We start from the raw sequence: 20,659 nt of genomic DNA on the forward strand, positions 1-20,659 counted from the left end.
CAACAAATAGAGCCCAAAATTGGTCTTGACGATATGCCGCAATGCGACATTCTGGTATATACGTTTTCACCAAATTCCCTTTAAATAATACGTGTATATTAAGTAACGCTATTCAAAACCATATAGGTCTTCAATAGCCATTTTTCTAAACTACAGACGCGCGACACACAACCAAATCGTTATTGTGTTCATAACTTCTCGAGTGTTGTAGATTTATCCCTTACGACGATATGGTATGTATATATTTAATGTGATTCCATGACGTAGCACTTTTATATATATGTTTTATAGTTATTTACATAATGAGGTGATTGCATATCTGGATAATCCATTTGATATATTTGTATTTTATGTGGATTAACATTTATTTTTCCATTCTAATTCATCATGTATTTTCGTACACAGTTTTGTTAAGGCTTTGTTTTGAATGACACATTTTCAAACGAAATCCACCTATGACATTATTCCTACATTTTTATTTATCTTTTTAACTTCCAAGATTAAGAAATATTTTAAGTAACTGATAAATATACATGTATTCAGAATTGTCGGCGGTAGGGTTATCGAATAACTGTTTCATAACGCATTAGCCGAAAATCAATTAATGCCCCGTTCATATAAAAAAAAAAAAAAAGAGATCAATATACTAAACGATATAATAGAAATGAATAAATAAATACAGGGTACCGAACGTTGACGATTTCTGGGTTAGATAATTTTTACCTGTGTGTGTGTGGGTTTTTTTTTTTTTTTTTTTTTTCAATTCAATTTAGTTCACTCAGGCACGCTTTTAATTGTGTATGACAAGAGGCCAATATCAAGTACAGTACTACAGTGATATAATTGACAGTAAAGCACACATCTTATTATTCAAGCGTACAATAATATAAACAGAATTACACTTCTCATACAATGATAGAAACGACACTTCTTTATTCATACGTCCTATCATACCATACACTGTTCATAGTATAACACTTGTCCTACAGTGACTGTATAGCCAATCTAATTAAAATCTAGGTGATCATTGTCACTACGTAACATGAACATCTAACAACATCCCATAAGGTGTCACGTCAGGGTGAACTTTTGTATTAGTAAATCAAATGACTACTTCCAGAATCTTGGTAGTGAATATTATATGTCCGAATTAGAATGACTAGAGTACATAGCTTGTATCATCTGTCAATTTGTTTCAAGTCATTTCGTCCCAGAAAGCATAAAGCTACATGTACACACATACTGTGATGAAATGGTTTGCTTCGGTGATATCGACAAATTGATAATTCGCCCCGAAAGTGTAAAACATATCTCAAAAGTCATCCCGACATGACCTGACCCCTTATGGGAGGTTGTTAGATGTTCATGTTACTTGGTGAGAATGACCATCTTGATTTTAATTAGATTGCTGTATAGCTACTGTATTACATTTTTTACACTATTATGACATTGGTATGACACACAGCAATATATTCACACACCCGGCACTATTGCGCCCATCCTACAGTACATTCATAAAAAGATATCTTTAGAATATTACACATATATCACTCGTTCAACGTGATGCATGCATTTTATGACCGTGGTTTTTCTCCTGATACTCCGTCTTTCCTTCATCTGCAAAACCTGGCACGTCCTTAAATAGGCTTGCCCGCAGAGAGATCAGAAAAATTGGCTAATAGAAAAAGATTTTTTACACATGACAGATTGTTGGAATTGTTGAGTTTTTCATTTTATTTTCCTTATAAAACGCTGAAAAGTGATATTTAAAAAACCTCATTTTTTAAATATTATTTATTTAATCGCAACCCGCAATAAGTCCCCGCTATAAAGTGGAGTCTAATTTGATTGACACATCAAAGAAACAAGCATGTGCACAGTACCGCACAGTGATAACTTCAAAGGCAGCGGCGATTTACAGAGAAGATTTGCCGTTATATTTCATACATTTCCCTCTCAGGTTGAGTTTTAAAACGTCTTTTAAATACATATTCTGTATTTGTTTTCAAGAAATGAAGTCGGAAAGCCTCTAATTTTGTCACATAGAAACGTGTACTGAAGTTTATTTAGTGATCGGAGATGTGCCGTTTACCGGTCCGTCTGCGGTTAACCTCTTTAAATGACCCTGGCTGCTAATAGGAAGTTAAACAAAACAAACATAAAACCAAATGCTATTACAATATTACAATATTAAAGTGCTATTATACAATACTAACGGTTGACATTCTATCTATTTGTCACCCAAATTGTATTCATATCGACTGTATACTACCATTTGGTTACAGTTCAATGCATAAGCATACATCGATTATCATACTCAACAGATACTATACTAAATTACAATATTACAATATTACAGTGCAATACAATACTGTAACATAACAACTAATGAACAAATACCTTCATTATGGGATATAACACTCAAACCATGATATACAATAAAATCATATAAGGTTTAACAAACAAGAGGCCCAATGGGCCTGTATCGCTCACCTGGCTCTACAGCAACTTTGAAGTTGATTGAAGTCATTTCTAAAGATACTATGTTGATTACCTCTTTATTCAAATATCATTGTAAGCTAGTTTTATTCATATTAAAAATTTTCTAGTCCTTCATTCCAGCATTCTATTGGCCTAATATCAGGTCTTGGAGGCTCTTGGCTATCGCAAAATTATTGTTTACAGATTTGAGCCGATTTCACCCCTGTGACCTTGAATGTAGGTCAAGGTCATTTATTTGAACAAAATTGGTAGTGCTTCACCCCAGCATGCTACAGGCCTAATATCAAGTCCCTGGGCCTCTTGGTTATTGAGAAGAAGTCGTATGAAGATTATAGCCTATTTGACCCATGTGACCTTGAATGAAGGTCAAGGTCATTTATTTGAACAAACTTTGTAGCCCTTCACCCCAGCATGCTACAGGCCCAATATCAAGTCCCTGGGCCTCTTGGTTATTGAGAAGAAGTCGTTTGAAGATTACAGCCTATTTGACCCATGTGACCTTGAATGAAGGTCAAGGTCATTTATTTGAACAAACTTTGTAGCCCTTCACCCCAGCATGCTACAGGCCCAATATCAAGTCGCTGGGCCTCTTGGTTATTGAGAAGAAGTCGTTTGAAGATTACAGCCTATTTGACCCATGTGACCTTGAATGAAGGTCAAGGTCAATTATTTGAACAAACTTTGTAGCCCTTCACCCCAGCATGCTACAGGCCCAATATCAAGTCCCTGGGCCTCTTGGTTATTGAGAAGAAGTCGTTTGAAGATTATAGCCTATTTGACCCATGTGACCTTGAATGAAGGTCAAGGTCATTTATTTGAACAAACTTTGTAGCCCTTCACCCCAGCATGCTACAGGCCCAATATCAAGTCCCTGGGCCTCTTGGTTATTGAGAAGAAGTCGTTTGAAGATTATAGCCTATTTGACTCATATGACCTTGAATGAAGGTCAAGGTCATTTATTTGAACAAACTTTGTAGCCCTTCACCCCAGCATGCTACAGGCCAAATATCAAGTCCATGGGCCTTCTTGGTTATTGAGAAGAAGTCGTTTGAAGATTATAGCCTATTTGACCCATTTGACCTTGAATGAAGGTCAAGGTCATTTATTTGAACAAACTTTTTAGCCCTTCACCCCAGCATGCTACAGGCCCAATATCAAGTCCCTGGGCCTGTTGGTTATTGAGAAGAAGTCGTTTGAAGATTATAGCCTATTTGACTCATATGACCTTGAATGAAGGTCAAGGTCATTTATTTGAACAAACTTTGTAGCCCTTCACCCCAGCATGCTACAGGCCAAATATCAAGTCCATGGGCCTCTTGGTTATTGAGAAGAAGTCGTTTGAAGATTATAGCCTATTTGACCCATTTGACCTTGAATGAAGGTCAAGGTCATTTATTTGAACAAACTTTGTAGCCCTTCACCCCAGCATGCTACAGGCCCAATATCAAGTCCCTGGGCCTCTTGGTTATTGAGAAGAAGTCGTTTGAAGATTACAGCCTATTTGACCCATGTGACCTTGAATGAAGGTCAAGGTCATTTATTTGAACAAACTTTGTAGCCCTTCACCCCAGCATGCTACAGGCCCAATATCAAGTCGCTGGGCCTCTTGGTTATTGAGAAGAAGTCGTTTGAAGATTACAGCCTATTTGACCCATGTGACCTTGAATGAAGGTCAAGGTCAATTATTTGAACAAACTTTGTAGCCCTTCACCCCAGCATGCTACAGGCCCAATATCAAGTCCCTGGGCCTCTTGGTTATTGAGAAGAAGTCGTTTGAAGATTATAGCCTATTTGACCCATGTGACCTTGAATGAAGGTCAAGGTCATTTATTTGAACAAACTTTGTAGCCCTTCACCCCAGCATGCTACAGGCCCAATATCAAGTCCCTGGGCCTCTTGGTTATTGAGAAGAAGTCGTTTGAAGATTATAGCCTATTTGACTCATATGACCTTGAATGAAGGTCAAGGTCATTTATTTGAACAAACTTTGTAGCCCTTCACCCCAGCATGCTACAGGCCCAATATCAAGTCCCTGGGCCTCTTGGTTATTGAGAAGAAGTCGTTTGAAGATTATAGCCTATTTGACTCATATGACCTTGAATGAAGGTCAAGGTCATTTATTTGAACAAACTTTGTAGCCCTTCACCCCAGCATGCTACAGGCCCAATATCAAGTCCATGGGCCTCTTGGTTATTGAGAAGAAGTCGTTTGAAGATTATAGCCTATTTGACCCATTTGACCTTGAATGAAGGTCAAGGTCATTTATTTGAACAAACTTTGTAGCCCTTCACCCCAGCATGCTACAGGCCCAATATCAAGTCCCTGGGCCTGTTGGTTATTGAGAAGAAGTCGTTTGAAGATTATAGCCTATTTGACTCATATGACCTTGAATGAAGGTCAAGGTCATTTATTTGAACAAACTTTGTAGCCCTTCACCCCAGCATGCTACAGGCCCAATATCAAGTCCATGGGCCTCTTGGTTATTGAGAAGAAGTCGTTTGAAGATTATAGCCTATTTGACCCATTTGACCTTGAATGAAGGTCAAGGTCATTTATTTGAACAAACTTTGTAGCCCTTCACCCCAGCATGCTACAGGCCCAATATCAAGTCCCTGGGCCTCTTGGTTATTGAGAAGAAGTCGTTTGAAGATTACAGCCTATTTGACCCATGTGACCTTGAATGAAGGTCAAGGTCATTTATTTGAACAAACTTTGTAGCCCTTCACCCCAGCATGCTACAGGCCCAATATCAAGTCGCTGGGCCTCTTGGTTATTGAGAAGAAGTCGTTTGAAGATTACAGCCTATTTGACCCATGTGACCTTGAATGAAGGTCAAGGTCAATTATTTGAACAAACTTTGTAGCCCTTCACCCCAGCATGCTACAGGCCCAATATCAAGTCCCTGGGCCTCTTGGTTATTGAGAAGAAGTCGTTTGAAGATTATAGCCTATTTGACCCATGTGACCTTGAATGAAGGTCAAGGTCATTTATTTGAACAAACTTTGTAGCCCTTCACCCCAGCATGCTACAGGCCCAATATCAAGTCCCTGGGCCTCTTGGTTATTGAGAAGAAGTCGTTTGAAGATTATAGCCTATTTGACTCATATGACCTTGAATGAAGGTCAAGGTCATTTATTTGAACAAACTTTGTAGCCCTTCACCCCAGCATGCTACAGGCCAAATATCAAGTCCATGGGCCTTCTTGGTTATTGAGAAGAAGTCGTTTGAAGATTATAGCCTATTTGACCCATTTGACCTTGAATGAAGGTCAAGGTCATTTATTTGAACAAACTTTTTAGCCCTTCACCCCAGCATGCTACAGGCCCAATATCAAGTCCCTGGGCCTGTTGGTTATTGAGAAGAAGTCGTTTGAAGATTATAGCCTATTTGACTCATATGACCTTGAATGAAGGTCAAGGTCATTTATTTGAACAAACTTTGTAGCCCTTCACCCCAGCATGCTACAGGCCAAATATCAAGTCCATGGGCCTCTTGGTTATTGAGAAGAAGTCGTTTGAAGATTATAGCCTATTTGACCCATTTGACCTTGAATGAAGGTCAAGGTCATTTATTTGAACAAACTTTTTAGCCCTTCACCCCAGCATGCTACAGGCCCAATATCAAGTCCCTGGGCCTCTTGGTTATTGAGAAGAAGTCGTTTGAAGATTATAGCCTATTTGACTCATATGACCTTGAATGAAGGTCAAGGTCATTTATTTGAACAAACTTTGTAGCCCTTCACCCCAGCATGCTACAAACCCAATATCAAGTCCATGGGCCTCTTGGTTATTGAGAAGAAGTCGTTTGAAGATTATAGCCTATTTGACCCATGTGACCTTGAATGAAGGTCAAGGCCATTTATTTGAACAAACTTTGTAGCCCTTCACCCCAGCATGCTACAGGCCCAATATCAAGTCCCTGGGCCTCTTGGTTATTGAGAAGAAGTTGTTTGAATGAAAAAGTTGACGCCGGACGGCCGGACGGCCGGACGGACGGACGACGGACGCCGCACCACGGCATAAGCTCACTTGCCCTTCGGGCAGGTGAGCTAAAAATATAAGTTAAATATGTATGTTTACAGAAATTAACAATTTAATGAATGAATTCACATATTGTCTTTCAAATGTCCTTCAAGTAGTTGTATAAACAGCGATAGATTCGATATTTTAACATTGCATATTGATATCAATCCTTTCATTTTGTGAACAAATGGATTTGAGGTATAATACTTATATGTACATATTTTCTTCGGACTTGAATTACATACAGTAAGCATTCAAACTCCTGTTAAACAAAGCCGATTCTTTTTAAGAGGCACCCAAAACTCACAAATATGATCCATTGTTTATTAGTGCTGCCTATTCCATCTAGCTCTACAATGAGTTTGACCTGGTGTCGGTTGTAAACAGAAACGACTGGTATGGTCTTAAGTGTAGCGTGTAACGGCCGCAATAGTGGACGGGTAAACCCCCTTAACAATGATAATAATTCAAATATTTAACAAATAATATTTTTCCCATGACAAGGGACAAATCTTCAAAAGATTAAACAAATAGAACATCCGAGAAACAAATGCCTCAGACATGACATATTTCAAAATTGAGTATTAATCACTTGTGTATTTTTTTTATGAAATTAAAAATGACAATTTCTTTATGGTGAAGAATAATGCTTGAGCTACACGTATGAACTTTTAATAATATTTTAAACGGTTCACGCAGAAAATCCGTGTTGGATTGTTGTCAGGAAGATTGTCATGAATGTGTTTCAAACCAACGCACGCTGTCTAGACATACAGCTGCCAAAGTTAAAGAATAACGGTCCTTGTGTGAAATAAATATGATGTAAATTAGAATATGCATAATTAATAACATCATGAATTCCATTAAAAAATGTGTTTATGCTTTAAACTCCAAAGAAATTTTACTATGTATGGGACGCATTGAAAAACACATTTGACACATAGACCATATACAATGTATATCACTTCAAAAAGCAGAAAGGTTCAAGATTAGTAAGCCTCAAAAATATTTTAGAAATACACTGTATATTTTATCACATACTGTATAAACAGAAATTACTACAATGAATCCTTATTTAATCAAATATTTGTAATGTATTTGGATGAAAGTTGTGAGGAAGAATATGTAAGATAAAACTGTATTATGTAATATCCAAATGCAAGAATTTTGAATGAAAAAAAAAAGAAAAAAAAAGGTAAAAAAAAAAATCATATTTTTTGTTCATGGTAACTGCCTGAAAGTAGTGTACGTAGGTATGGTGTTGATAGTCGTTCTATCTTCAACTATATTCTGTTTCACTACATAGGCTGATCAGCTGGCCGACTCACAGATGAACGGTAAGTTGAATTGTAATATAACTATTTACGGTAATCATGAGGTATACATTACATATCAAAAGGTATTACACCGCAAAAAGCGTCAAACAATGTTAAACTAATTATTAAAAGCTTCGTGAAAGAGTCTCAATAGCTGTATTGTAGGATGATATTTTTATGATAATGACCATACCTTTTATTCTTTAACTGGGCTGACGCTTGTAGCGTGCTTCTAGTGGTGAGTTTTTCAATATCACAAAACATATTTTGCGTTTTCGGCAATGGAGTGTCTAATATGTGAAACAAGAGTTACCTCTCTTGAACCTTATATCTATATTACTAATCGATGGGTTTGTAATAAATAGGAGAATTTTCCAGTTATTAATTGTTAACAAAACATATATTCTACATCATTTTCATGTATTTGAGTGAATTGTAGATTTTTTTTTATGTAACTGTAGAGTTAAAAGAGGCGTTCAGTCTGTTCGACAAAGATGGCGACGGTACCATAACAACCAAAGAGTTGGGGACAGTGATGAGGTCACTAGGTCAGAACCCGACGGAAGCTGAGTTACAGGACATGATCAACGAGGTGGACGCTGATGGTAAGGTTCTCCTGGGGAATTTTGTACGAAAATGTTTACATTTTACGAGTACATGAACATAAATATCCTACCTCTGTCTTAACTCTAAGTATTGCCGATAGAAGTCGAAGACTAACATTGATGTCAACAACTGTGAGCTATCCTTTGTGATATCTCGTAATCCCTCATACATCATATTCACATCTACATTATTTAAAGCATATTACGCTGGGTAAGCAGTATACCGAATAACTTGAAAACATTTTTGTTTATTTTGAAGAATGCAGGCATTGTTTTATTTGTATCGGATGGTCGCGTATCATTTGGAATGGTTAAGTTCGGTTTGGTTTGGCTTGTTTAACGTTCTGTTAACAGCCACGGTCATTTAAGGACGTGCCAGATTTAGAGGCGGAGGAAAGTCGGAGTACCCGGGAAAAAAAGCAATATAATGCTCATTTTAAAATACCTAGACGGTGTACACATGGATTAATGTACCAATAAACTGATAATGCACCAGTCTTCTTAAAAACCACTGTTTATCATTGTGTTTACAGGAAATGGCACCATTGATTTTCCTGAATTCACCTCAATGATGGCCAAAAAAATGAACGATTCCGATTCCGAGACTGAATTGAGGGACTCGTTTAAAGTGTTTGATAAAGACGGAAATGGCTTTATCAGTGCAGCTGAATTACGAATGGTGATGACAAATTTAGGAGAAAAACTAAAAGACGAGGAAGTTGATGAAATGATCCGAGAAGCTGACATTGATGGTGATGGACAAATCAATTATGAAGGTAGAGTATTATGTTGACATTGCTAACACAATTATAGGAAATTGCCATCAATTCAATTTGTAAATATCAATAAAAACACATGTTTTTAAATTCTTGCTCACTACCTAGTTTATCATTTCAGCAAGTTCTATATATATATATATAAAAAAAAAAACAAAAAAAAACGCATCAAATATATTGCAATTTTACACTACCCAACCATGAATGTCTATTGTTGACATGGTGGATTTTTTAAATATTGCATTTTACTTTGACCTATACGCAGTACTTGGTCTTTCTTTTTCCAAGTGAAATTTTTCTATCTCCACATATTTATCTTGATGTTGAATACTTTATGCTAGATATGAATTCAATGCTGAAAACATCTTTTAAGTAAACATCAAGAAAAATAAATGGCATCAAGAAATATTCGAACCCTGATCCTTTCTGGCAATTCTACTATAAGAGCTATGCGGATTAATTGAAAAAGAAAAAATATGTTATTGGTCATAGTCAATCCTGTTATTGCTAAATTGAAATACTTCATCATCCAATTTGTTTAATTCTGAGACCAGATCATCGGAGGACCACATTTTAAGAAGATAATTTTAGTTGTCTGTTGGCACATAGAATAGAATGAGACGTTGGAAAGTGTGATCTTTCAAATGCGCTCTATGCCAGATAATGATTTGAATGATGGAAAGTCCTCACGGAGGTTGGAAATAGTCCCATGGTGCTAGTTAACGGTCATTTAATGAAATATCCATAGAAACTAACACATTTTTTTGCAATAAGAGTATTTATAAGTTATAGATTTAAGGTTTAACAAAAAATAAGAAAAAAAAAGACAGAATTAAACATTTATTTTTGATTTTGAAAAAAAAGTTACCGTTAGGTCGAAACAAGCCTGTATGCGCAATATCTATTTCAATCGGAAATTAATTTCTTTTGATTTTGACTATCGGATTCGAACAATTTTATGGGTAAAGCAAACGCTTCGGCTGTTTATTTATATATTCAAGTTTTTTTGTTTTTTGGGTTTTTTTTTGCTAATTTCCTGAATGACCAATTCTATATTATGTATAGTTTTCATTTTCAATAGATAATACGTATAAATGTAACTGGAGAGGAAAAAATATTTATAAATATATATAAATCTGTGTTTAAACGTTATTCTTTTGACGTGGGTCACTATGACATGTTAACTGAATAAAACAATATTTCTTTTCTCATGATATTAAACATTCTGATGTACAATTTGAATGCTATAGTCTCAAAGTTATACTTATACTTGTACATGTGTATGTTTTTTTCTTTTCTTCAGAATATGTGAAAATGATGATGGCGAAGTAAACTTCTCGCGTAATCGTCGTTCGTATAAACCTCTCACGGATGTCCCAACTACAGTGTTCTTCCAGTGGACTATAGCTGAAATGTCACGGGAAACATAAACACGGAAATCTTCTTTACAGCCGTGAAAAATCAAAACATTGAACATTTCCTATGTTTATACATTGTGCATTATTCATATTTGAGCAACAATACACACACCGTCACACACACATATATATAAAATGATTAAATTTTAACTATTTTTACAATATTTCATGTTTGTATTTTTTTAATCACTTTATCAGTTTGCATTGTAAGTATATCACTACATGCCCTATGACCGACATGCCACATACTTATTTCATTTCGTTATATCGAAATATAAATTCGTTCTAACGAAATATAATTTCGTTTAATCGAAATATCATTCTGTTGTATCGAAATAATAATTCGTTTTAATAATTTCGTTTGTACTCGTGTGGACAGATGTACCTACCACCAAAAAATACCTTACTTCTGACATAGAAAAGTAAAAGCGTTTAAACAGATGCTAGCTGATACAGATAGTCTTATAACACCTTCCATTGGGCCCCATTGTCATTTTATCTATGCGCACGCATGTGTCACAGATCGCGAGAGCGCCATATTATGTCTTTTAGCTTTCGGCAGCCTCGCATGAAAACAAGAACATGCTCGCCAACAGAGGGACATAGTTTATTACCTTGGGTATGTCAATAGTCTGCGGGAAATCCTATCACAAACTCGCCAAAGATATTGTCGGTCACAAATGAACTCTTTCCAGAATGTTTTGATATGAACACAGTTGGGAAATGGAATGCCAGGCAGTTTGAAATAGAATTAAATTGCATATATTTCGGCAAGTAAACATCGTCATTGTACCCGTGGGATCAGATAATCTAATTTGGTAATTAAAAACCTTAATGTTGGCAGTTAAGAACCTCTTGAATCTAAGAACAATGGCGTCACGTAATTAATAAGATTTCGCTTTCTTCCATTGATTTTAACTGCGATCGAGGATATTGCACTTGTTTACATGAATGCTATCATATAAGACACATCTGAGATCCGAGTTTTTAAAGTTGTCACATCAACACGAGGAATCCATTTAGATATTCCGCTACTAAAATTATATTCATCTTCTTCAAATCAAATTCGCGCAAATAACTTCATGTCAGAGTTTTATATCTGTTGAAAAATAATTCTTGAATCCAAATTCGTTTGGCATGATATTGAAAACGCACAATGACTGGCAACTGTTCATCGTTCAAAATCAGTATTAAATACGTGTATTTCACCATTCCACTGGTAAAATCAACATTTCTTGGATGAAAACGACACACATGAATACAATTGATTAATTAGTTCTCTCACAATTTCTATACATAAATAGTTCTTTAAGGTAAGAATTTTCTTCATTCTTCTCCGTCATATGGGTAGTGTGTACAGGAAATATAGTGGAAGTGAAGAACCGCCCCACCATGGCCTTTTGATCACAGCCATGACGAGATGATTTCCATAGCCATAGCGTAGAAATGCATTGATACAGTATATTTCATGTGCATGAATTATGGTTCAAATGCGTATGATCTATTAAAAAACAAAAGTTAAAGGATTTGAATACAAATTTTAAAAAAAAGTTATTGACAAATATAATTACCCTTATCACAAACACTTACATATCAAATATTTATCAGATATCCCATTAATACGAAAGTCATACATTGTATGTGAATGTACAGCACGTATTTGTTGATATAGTACTTTTGTAATTTTGATGATGAAAACATATTTTACATTGCATATGTATATGCATGTGAACAGTACTGTTTTATGTAATATATCAGTAAAAAATAAACTAATATAACACTAACACTTTAATGAAATATGTAACAACTTATGTGAAAGTCCCATATTAAAATTGCTCCGATGTTTGAGAAATTGTTTTCATAGTGCCTTTAATCTATGTATACTATAAATCTGTTATGTTTATAGTGTATTAACAGAAAGTTCTATCAGCGTTTCAAAAAATATTCTTTAGACTTTTTCAAACAGTGTTTGAAAAGTTCCCTCCCTTTATCCACTCACTTTATCCACTCATTTTGGTAATTTAGACACAATTTAAAATATGACCTTTTTAATTTTCTGATGGAATACATCAAACGACAATAATTCAAAACAATGTAGAATAGTATCTTTCCTCTATCTTCCAACAACGATGACTAGAGCAACGGATAGCATGGGGTATTCTGCCCTAAATGAAAACTTTCTATATGTTCTGACCTTTTTGCACTCTTTCAAATGAATTTTAAAACTATTGTCAGCATCAGAAGATCTCTCCTGTGGTTAGTTTGAACAAAGGCAATATGGTGATATTACATTGACCATCGTAGAATCCGGTACTGAATGCTCACTGGATCACAGTTTTAAATGAAGCCTTTGGTAAGTACACAAGTATCTCGATGTTCACCTATAAATTTGGCTAGGATAGCGATTTCTTTGCCACGTTTGTCGATTCTGAAAAGGTGACAGACATTTCGCACTGTTCGGCTAATAAACGTTTTGTGCCAAATCAGGGCCGTACGAACGTTAGAAAAATCGATCTAGTTTGATTTATGTATAATTTCTACAAATTAAATTTCTTTAATATAATGAATTACGGCGTGCGCTTTCTTTATAAATAAAGGTAGATGCTTGTTGATGTATGTTTTATCCAAAGAATCTAAAATGAAATACTAACTTGTCGGAGTACTTTCCATACAGGACATCAACTGATTATGCATACATTTCTTTTTATTATTAAGATAATAACATATTTGATAGAAGTTGCAAGGGTTCATCACCCCCCCCCCCCCCCCCCCCATCCCCCTCCCCAAAAAAAAATCCACCAAAAAAACCCCAAAGAAACACACAATTAAATGTGTATTGTGTCCACAAGCAGGGCATTCACATTTCCAAAGAAGTTAATAGTGGCTTAATCTATATACATGATATATGTATGTAACATTACAGAGTTGTATGTTTACCTATTTAAGGGGACTCCTGCTGATCTCGTCAAATAGAGCATTCAATTTGTCGCGGTGATGTATGCCGCAATGCGACAGTCTGGTACACATATTTTCACCACATTCTCTTTATACATGAATGGTATGTATGTAAATTGAATAGGAAAGTGCGTGTTACCGTGACGGTAACGAGTGTATGAAGTTGTCTCTACTCACTTCAGCGACATAACACAGACCCTATATGATATAGTGGCTTCCACCCCGCGGGTATACCAGAAAATTCTCTCACCACAATATGGTATGTATTTAGTCTGGTTATATAACATTATCATTAGACAGTCTGTTTTACATATGTTATCGTTATTGAAGTGTAGTCATACGCCTATCACGACAAACCATGGGGATGTTCAGAGGTAAGGGGGATGTTAGGTGGCATGAATGTAAAGGTGTCTATGTGTCGTTTTTCATTTTCTGTGTAATCTTTTATTCTCGTTTGTAATAATGCTATGTTTTGTAATCCATGGACCAACTCTAAAAATTACAAAAAATGAACTATTGTTGGGAAACATTTAAATCATGTTGAAACCAGCCATTATCAAATTACGTAATTTTTGACGATAACATCTTAACATCGTAAGCTTACATCCTGCTAAATGAAATTAGTCTATGACATTACAGAACTCGTTAATGAACAATTAAATATGTAAATTTATAAATGTTAAAGCGGCATGTCTTACAACATGTATCTGATTATGATTTATGTACTAAGATGAATCAAAACACCTGTTCACTTTATTGTATTATTCTAATTAACCCACAGGCGGATCAACTAACGGAGGAACAGATCGCTGGTAGGTTACCATCTTATTAACCGGGAGTACGTCAGACAATATGTTAGAAAGATTGTATTAGTAAAAAAGAACCAGGAAGTCCATATAGGACAGAAGGAATGATTAAGAGGTAGGATAGAGGAAGGGAGAATGACAGGAAAAGGAAATAAAAATAGCTGGTAGCTGGAGAGGGTCAGAAATTGGACAGATATACAGATATTGGACGTAGGACAGATTAAGACAAAGATATCGGATAGGCAATATTCTATTTCTAGAGTTATAGTTCAAAACAGAGCTGGTAATATTTCAAGTTAAGAAAATCTGTTATGATAATTGAGATATTGTTTTTCCATTGTTTGGTAACCATTTTTCATAATAAATAAAAGACGGATGTCATAGTGTTGTGAACTCATAATTCATCGGGATATTGGTATATATATATATATGTGTGTGTGTGTGTGTAACTTATCTACAGAATTCAAAGAGGCATTCAGCCTTTTCGACAAAGATGGCGACGGTACTATAACAACCAAAGAGTTGGGGACAGTGATGAGGTCACTAGGTCAGAACCCGACGGAAGCTGAGTTACAGGACATGATCAACGAGGTGGACGCAGATGGTAAAGCATGTTTACAAAACAAGCAATTATGTTATAATTAATTCAGAAACAAGCAGAATGAAATAATGTCAAAATTAAAAATGTCTTATTATTTAAATATGTACAATGCATCTGCACATTGAATAAACTTATGTATATCAAATCTATACCTGTCTCATATTTTTCTGTGTGTAAATGATTATGTCGAATTAGTTTTAAATCCATTTCAACGAATTACGATCAACTCCGAAATAAACATGTAATTGTTGCAATTATTCCAGTTGTATTCAATGTTTTATACATATTTTCATATAAGCACCTAACAAGTTAAACGCCTTGACATCGACACTTACTCAGACACATGATTGGAGTCTTTGAAATGCTATTATATGCAATTGAATTGTTACGGTAATAATTTTATTGTTATCAATATTGCAGGAAACGGTACAATTGATTTTCCCGAATTCCTGACAATGATGGCAAGAAAGATGAGGGACACCGACAGTGAAGAAGAAATAAAAGAAGCATTCCGTGTATTTGATAAAGATGGAAATGGCTTTATCAGTGCAGCTGAATTACGACACGTAATGACAAATTTAGGAGAAAAACTAACAGACGAGGAAGTTGATGAAATGATCCGAGAAGCTGACATCGACGGTGATGGACAGGTCAACTACGAGGGTGAGTTACTTTCTTTTTCGCTGAATAAATAAACTAAGTATTATTACAAAGTACAATTTGAGATATCGATAAATAGGTTTGCTGGTATAGATTATCTGTCGCCATTATAAGCATGCATGAATAATTCATGGATCTTTGATTAATGTCAATGTTTGAAACAATCAGAGTTAAGGATACTGTCCTCAGCGTATTTTTAATGTTTCTTTTTAGTTGTAATACTGACTAAGGTGTGCTCTATGATTTAAGTTTTGAAAAATACAAATTTTGAACAATATTTGATTCTATTCTTATTTTTGTTTGTTTTAGAATTCGTGAAAATGATGATGTCAAAATAGACTCAGTTGCAATCTCATCGCACGATCATTGTCAATTGTCATGGACATTCTAACGACATCAATATGACCATTAACTACCGTGTCCATGGAAACAGGAAATCAAATCATAGTCCTTGGATCTGCCTCCGGACAATTACAAAACAAGCAATAACATATATATTTTTATTCATATTTTAACGAAAATGTTTGTATTTTTATTTGTTATTTTTCTACGCTGGTGTTGGATTGTGATCATCAATCATATGACAATTTTGCGATTTTTATACATGACAATATACATATATTGTATGAAGAAGAAACAGTTACCTTGTTGGCATATTCCATATGCTGTGTTTAAAGTGTTTGTCTGTTTCTAGTTTGCATTCATAAAAAGTATGTTTTGTCTGGAAAGAATAAAATGAGGCTATCTCAATGTTGATTGATTTTCTGCATTTTATAATTTGATCTATACCACCTTCTTTTCCCTACCAAGGCAAGTGGAACTCAATATCAAATTTGTTTTCTGTTTATGCAGAATACTATAAAAATATTCAACATTTAAAATCATATTTATATATATGAAGTCTTTGATGCACACCAATGCATAGAAGCAAGGAGATAACAAAAATGGCAAAACATCATCAATCAACCCCAATTCAAACTCACAAATGGCTTCCTGAGTGGTTTATATTTGAAAAAGTCAATGCACCAGGAAAGAATAAGCTTTTTTTTTCTGTAACATTTCGTATTTTGCTACTTTTAGATCTTTAAATCCAAAACCCAGTTTTTTTTATTTCAACTTTGTATAGTTCTCAAGTGAACTCCCGATAATACATCCTCCGATTACAATTTCTGATATTTTACAAATACCACAAACAAATAGCTTAAGTCTCACATAAAACACAATGTAAAAGCCTTTACACAAATGCTAACCGATGCAGAAACCCCTATAACAACACCGTCCATCGCACCCTATTATTATTTCATTCGTGCATTTGTAACTAAAGATCGAGAGAACGCAATTTCTGATGTCTGATAGCCTTCGACAGTCTCGTATGAAAACAAAAATAAGTCGGCCAACATAGGGACACAGTTTATTATCTTGGGTATGCTAATAGTCTGCCGAAAATCTGGTCACCAAATTCAACAAAGATATTATCGACCACAAATGAAGTCTTTCCAGGATGCTTGAAATATTATACGATTAAGGTAATAAATGTAATTGGAATTTACGATATTTTCAACATTTATTGCAAAATATAAATTTTAATTAACTTTCAATTAAAAAAAATCTGTAAAAGACAAAAGATGCTTGATATCGTCAGAAAAACCGGTTTTGCTTTTAATGTGCATTATGGCTCCACAACGCTGATCTTAAGTAGAATACATATATGACATTCGAAAATATTGCCCTAATGCGCCCCTTAGATATTCTGTGCTTCTATAATTAATTAATCTAAGTATTTTTCAAATGTGTGAATAGCAATATGATAATAAATTATTCGGAGACCTTCACACCACAGCAATCCATCTCTAATACCTTCTTAATTTCTGTTAGACCCAGATTACCCAATTTAAACCCTTTAAGCCCCTTTAAACCTTATTTAGCCCTTTATACCCTCTTAAGCCCCTTTAAACTATCTTAAGTCCCTTTAGACTATCTTCGTATGTCCCTTTACCTTGCTCAGGCCCTTTAAACCATGCTAAGTCTTTCTACACCATGTAAAGCGATGGTAGACCATGCTAAGCCCTTTAGACCATCTTAAACCCGTTCAGACACTCTTTAATCCATTAGATCCTCAAGAGCCCCTTTTTACCCCATTTGGCTCCTTTAGAACCTTTTAAGTCCCATTGGACGCTTCATATCCTCTTAAACCCTTCAGACCATCATAAGCCCCCTTATACAGCCCCTTTATCCTCTTAAGACCATTAAGACCCGATTAAGCCCTTTTAGACCTTAAGAGTCTTTAAATTCCTTAGGATGTTCAAAGGCCATTTAGAGCCTCTTAAACCCTTTAGACTCTCACAAGCCCCTTTTGACCCTCTGACGTCCCTTTACCCTACGACCCTTAAAACTTCATTAACACTTTCAGACCTTTAGACTCACTTAAGTACATTTGGACCCTATTAAGCCCCTGTTGATCCTCTTAATTAAGCCCTTATAACGCTTGTAAGCCCCTTTAGACCCTTTTAGTCCCTTTGGGCCCTATCAAGTCCTCTCAGACGCTCTTGGTGCACCAATCCTTTACCCATCTGCATGAAACAAATACATATCTGGACTCACAAATTTAAGCCTTACAGTACTACTTTTACTGTCTCAGTCATCGAGAAAGAGCGTGTGCCAATATTTACTTTGTGTACCCGTCTGACATAATGTCCTGGGGGAACTGCCAATGCAAAGTACGTCAATGGGAAGTTAATAAGTGTAATAAAGAAACAAAATGACAAGCATGGCCGTCAGATATCGGTGATATATGGTCAGTGACATCTGTTGTTATCAAGAGAAATGAACGAAATCTATTAACATTGAATAGAAATAGAAAGTACAAGATACATTAGGTAAGGAGTTTTGATAAATCCTACATGCTTATTCACAGAAAGAAATAAAGCATTTAGGTTGTCATTACATTGTATCTAAATATCTTATATGAGGCAAAATATAGTCATATAAGTGATACTGGTGCTCTATCTTAATAATACAGATTCAATTGTAGTTGATTGAAATTCATAGCGTCATACAGGTATAGCAACCGGGTTAAGATAATATGTACTAGCTGTATTACTAAACCTGATATGCCTTTAATCTTAATGCTATCTGTGGTATTGTTCTTACATCGTATTTATTATCATTGTATCAGGGAGGCCGTTTATTTTAATTACACGAAATACCAATTCAAGTCTCTGGTCGGGGGTCTCAATGTAATACCTTCAATCGTCGTATATGTATAGGTAATCCTATACAAACATCATAAGTATTCATAGATTCTATATAAAGATACAATCAGATATTTTAATTCACCAAGCTCAAACTTAAATTTACAAGTCAATAGAGTGTTTAATGTTTTAAAGTATCTCGTTGGCATTCATAAATAGGCACACCATACCAATTTGAAATTTAAACTAAAGTTGGTTTTTTGTTGGGTTTTTTTCGACAAAATATCAACACTCAACTGATATTGAAATAAGTGTTTATGGTGTAAGCTGTGTTGACCTTTCTTCACTACTGAGATTAATTTTAATGCATTATATGCTATGAATATACCTACAGGGTGGTGTTAATATTTTCATTGAAATGAATATTGATATTCCCCCATCCATTGTCAATATCTTAAGGTGTATGTCAAGCTGCAGTGTTTCCGGTCCAAAGCTCAGGTGAGCTCAGTAAACCCCTCTAAACATTATTAGAAAACGAGTTTCAATACCGAGATTATGAATTGGTGACGTTATATGTGTGTTCATGTTGAATGATTGACTTTGTATGTTTCAATCCAGATTTCGCCCTGATGTTAACCGTTAAGTTGTGTAATGTGGACCTATATCAATCTCCAAAATTATGACACACGTCCCTCGAGATCCTCAACATATCTTTTTTCCGGAATGATTCTTTCTAGTTTTGTCAAACAAAATATCACTTTTCTCCTGAATGTGTAATCTCCTAATAGACATGCTGTGATATAACTTTCATTCTCTACTAAATAGTTAAATATTTATGTTCCGAAAATATCAAGCGTTTTTTTTGGGTTTTTTTTTCTTTCTTATTTTTTTTTTTTTTCAAATGTATCTATCAAATTATAAGAGTCGTAAAATGTCCTTAAGTGTGCCTGATCCATGGCTTTGGTTTCGCTTCACCCTAACCGTTTTCTTCTTGAGTCAACTTAGAGGTTATTCTGTTGTCGCATTGCTGTCCCAGGGCCCTGATACCAGATGGGGCTTGTTCTTCCATAAGTCTTTAATGTGTTCTTCATTTCGCTGTAGCTAACAATTCCGCCAAATTCAAGAAAAGTGGTGTTACAAAATTCTAATTGTAGGAGGGCATTTCAACTATAAACTACTGATGTGCAGTTTTTCAGATCAGATGCTGTCAACAATAATGTATTATAATTAATGAACGACCTATTGTTGTTCCGGTAACCCTCTGAACACGTGACTGTTTAGGACAATATTCCTATATATCAAATCATGCATCAGGTATAAGCAAGCGTCTTTCCTGACCACGCGAAATCCTAAATCATTTTCTTGATGATGAGCACTTTTTCTGCACCATTTCAAGAGCAACAGCAGTTGGCCATTTGACTGGTCAAAGCGATGTATTTAATGACGGATTATATTCTGGTCAGATCAGTAATGTCTCATTCTGAATAGTCAAGTAGTGAGCATGATATTAGTTGTCCATTCTTTTGTGTTTTAAGACAAAACTTATCTCACGACGTTTCGAGAGCACAGCTCTCCTATTCAAGCGTATAATGATTATGCTAATCTTACTTGGGAAGCTTCACTGTAGATGTATTTGTATTTACATATTTGCTAGCGGTTATTAGACATGGTTAAAAGTTGAACGCAGTGTGATTTGTTGTCGCTTTACATTATTTAATTAGAAAGCATTTTAACTTTCACATACTTGTTTATAGTATTTTGTATTGTCAATGACTCCGAAAGCTTAAGTTGGCATGACAATTTGTTA

General features: G+C 35.2%; 1 pseudogene; it reads left to right on the forward strand.

The window, feature by feature from the left end:
* Positions 1–114: 114 nt before the first annotated feature.
* LOC117324589 lies at positions 115–16,421 on the forward strand (annotated as a pseudogene).
* Positions 16,422–20,659: the final 4,238 nt, after the last annotated feature.

This window comes from Pecten maximus, chromosome 3, assembly GCF_902652985.1.
Source record: "Pecten maximus chromosome 3, xPecMax1.1, whole genome shotgun sequence".
NCBI classification, from domain to species: domain Eukaryota; kingdom Metazoa; phylum Mollusca; class Bivalvia; order Pectinida; family Pectinidae; genus Pecten; species Pecten maximus.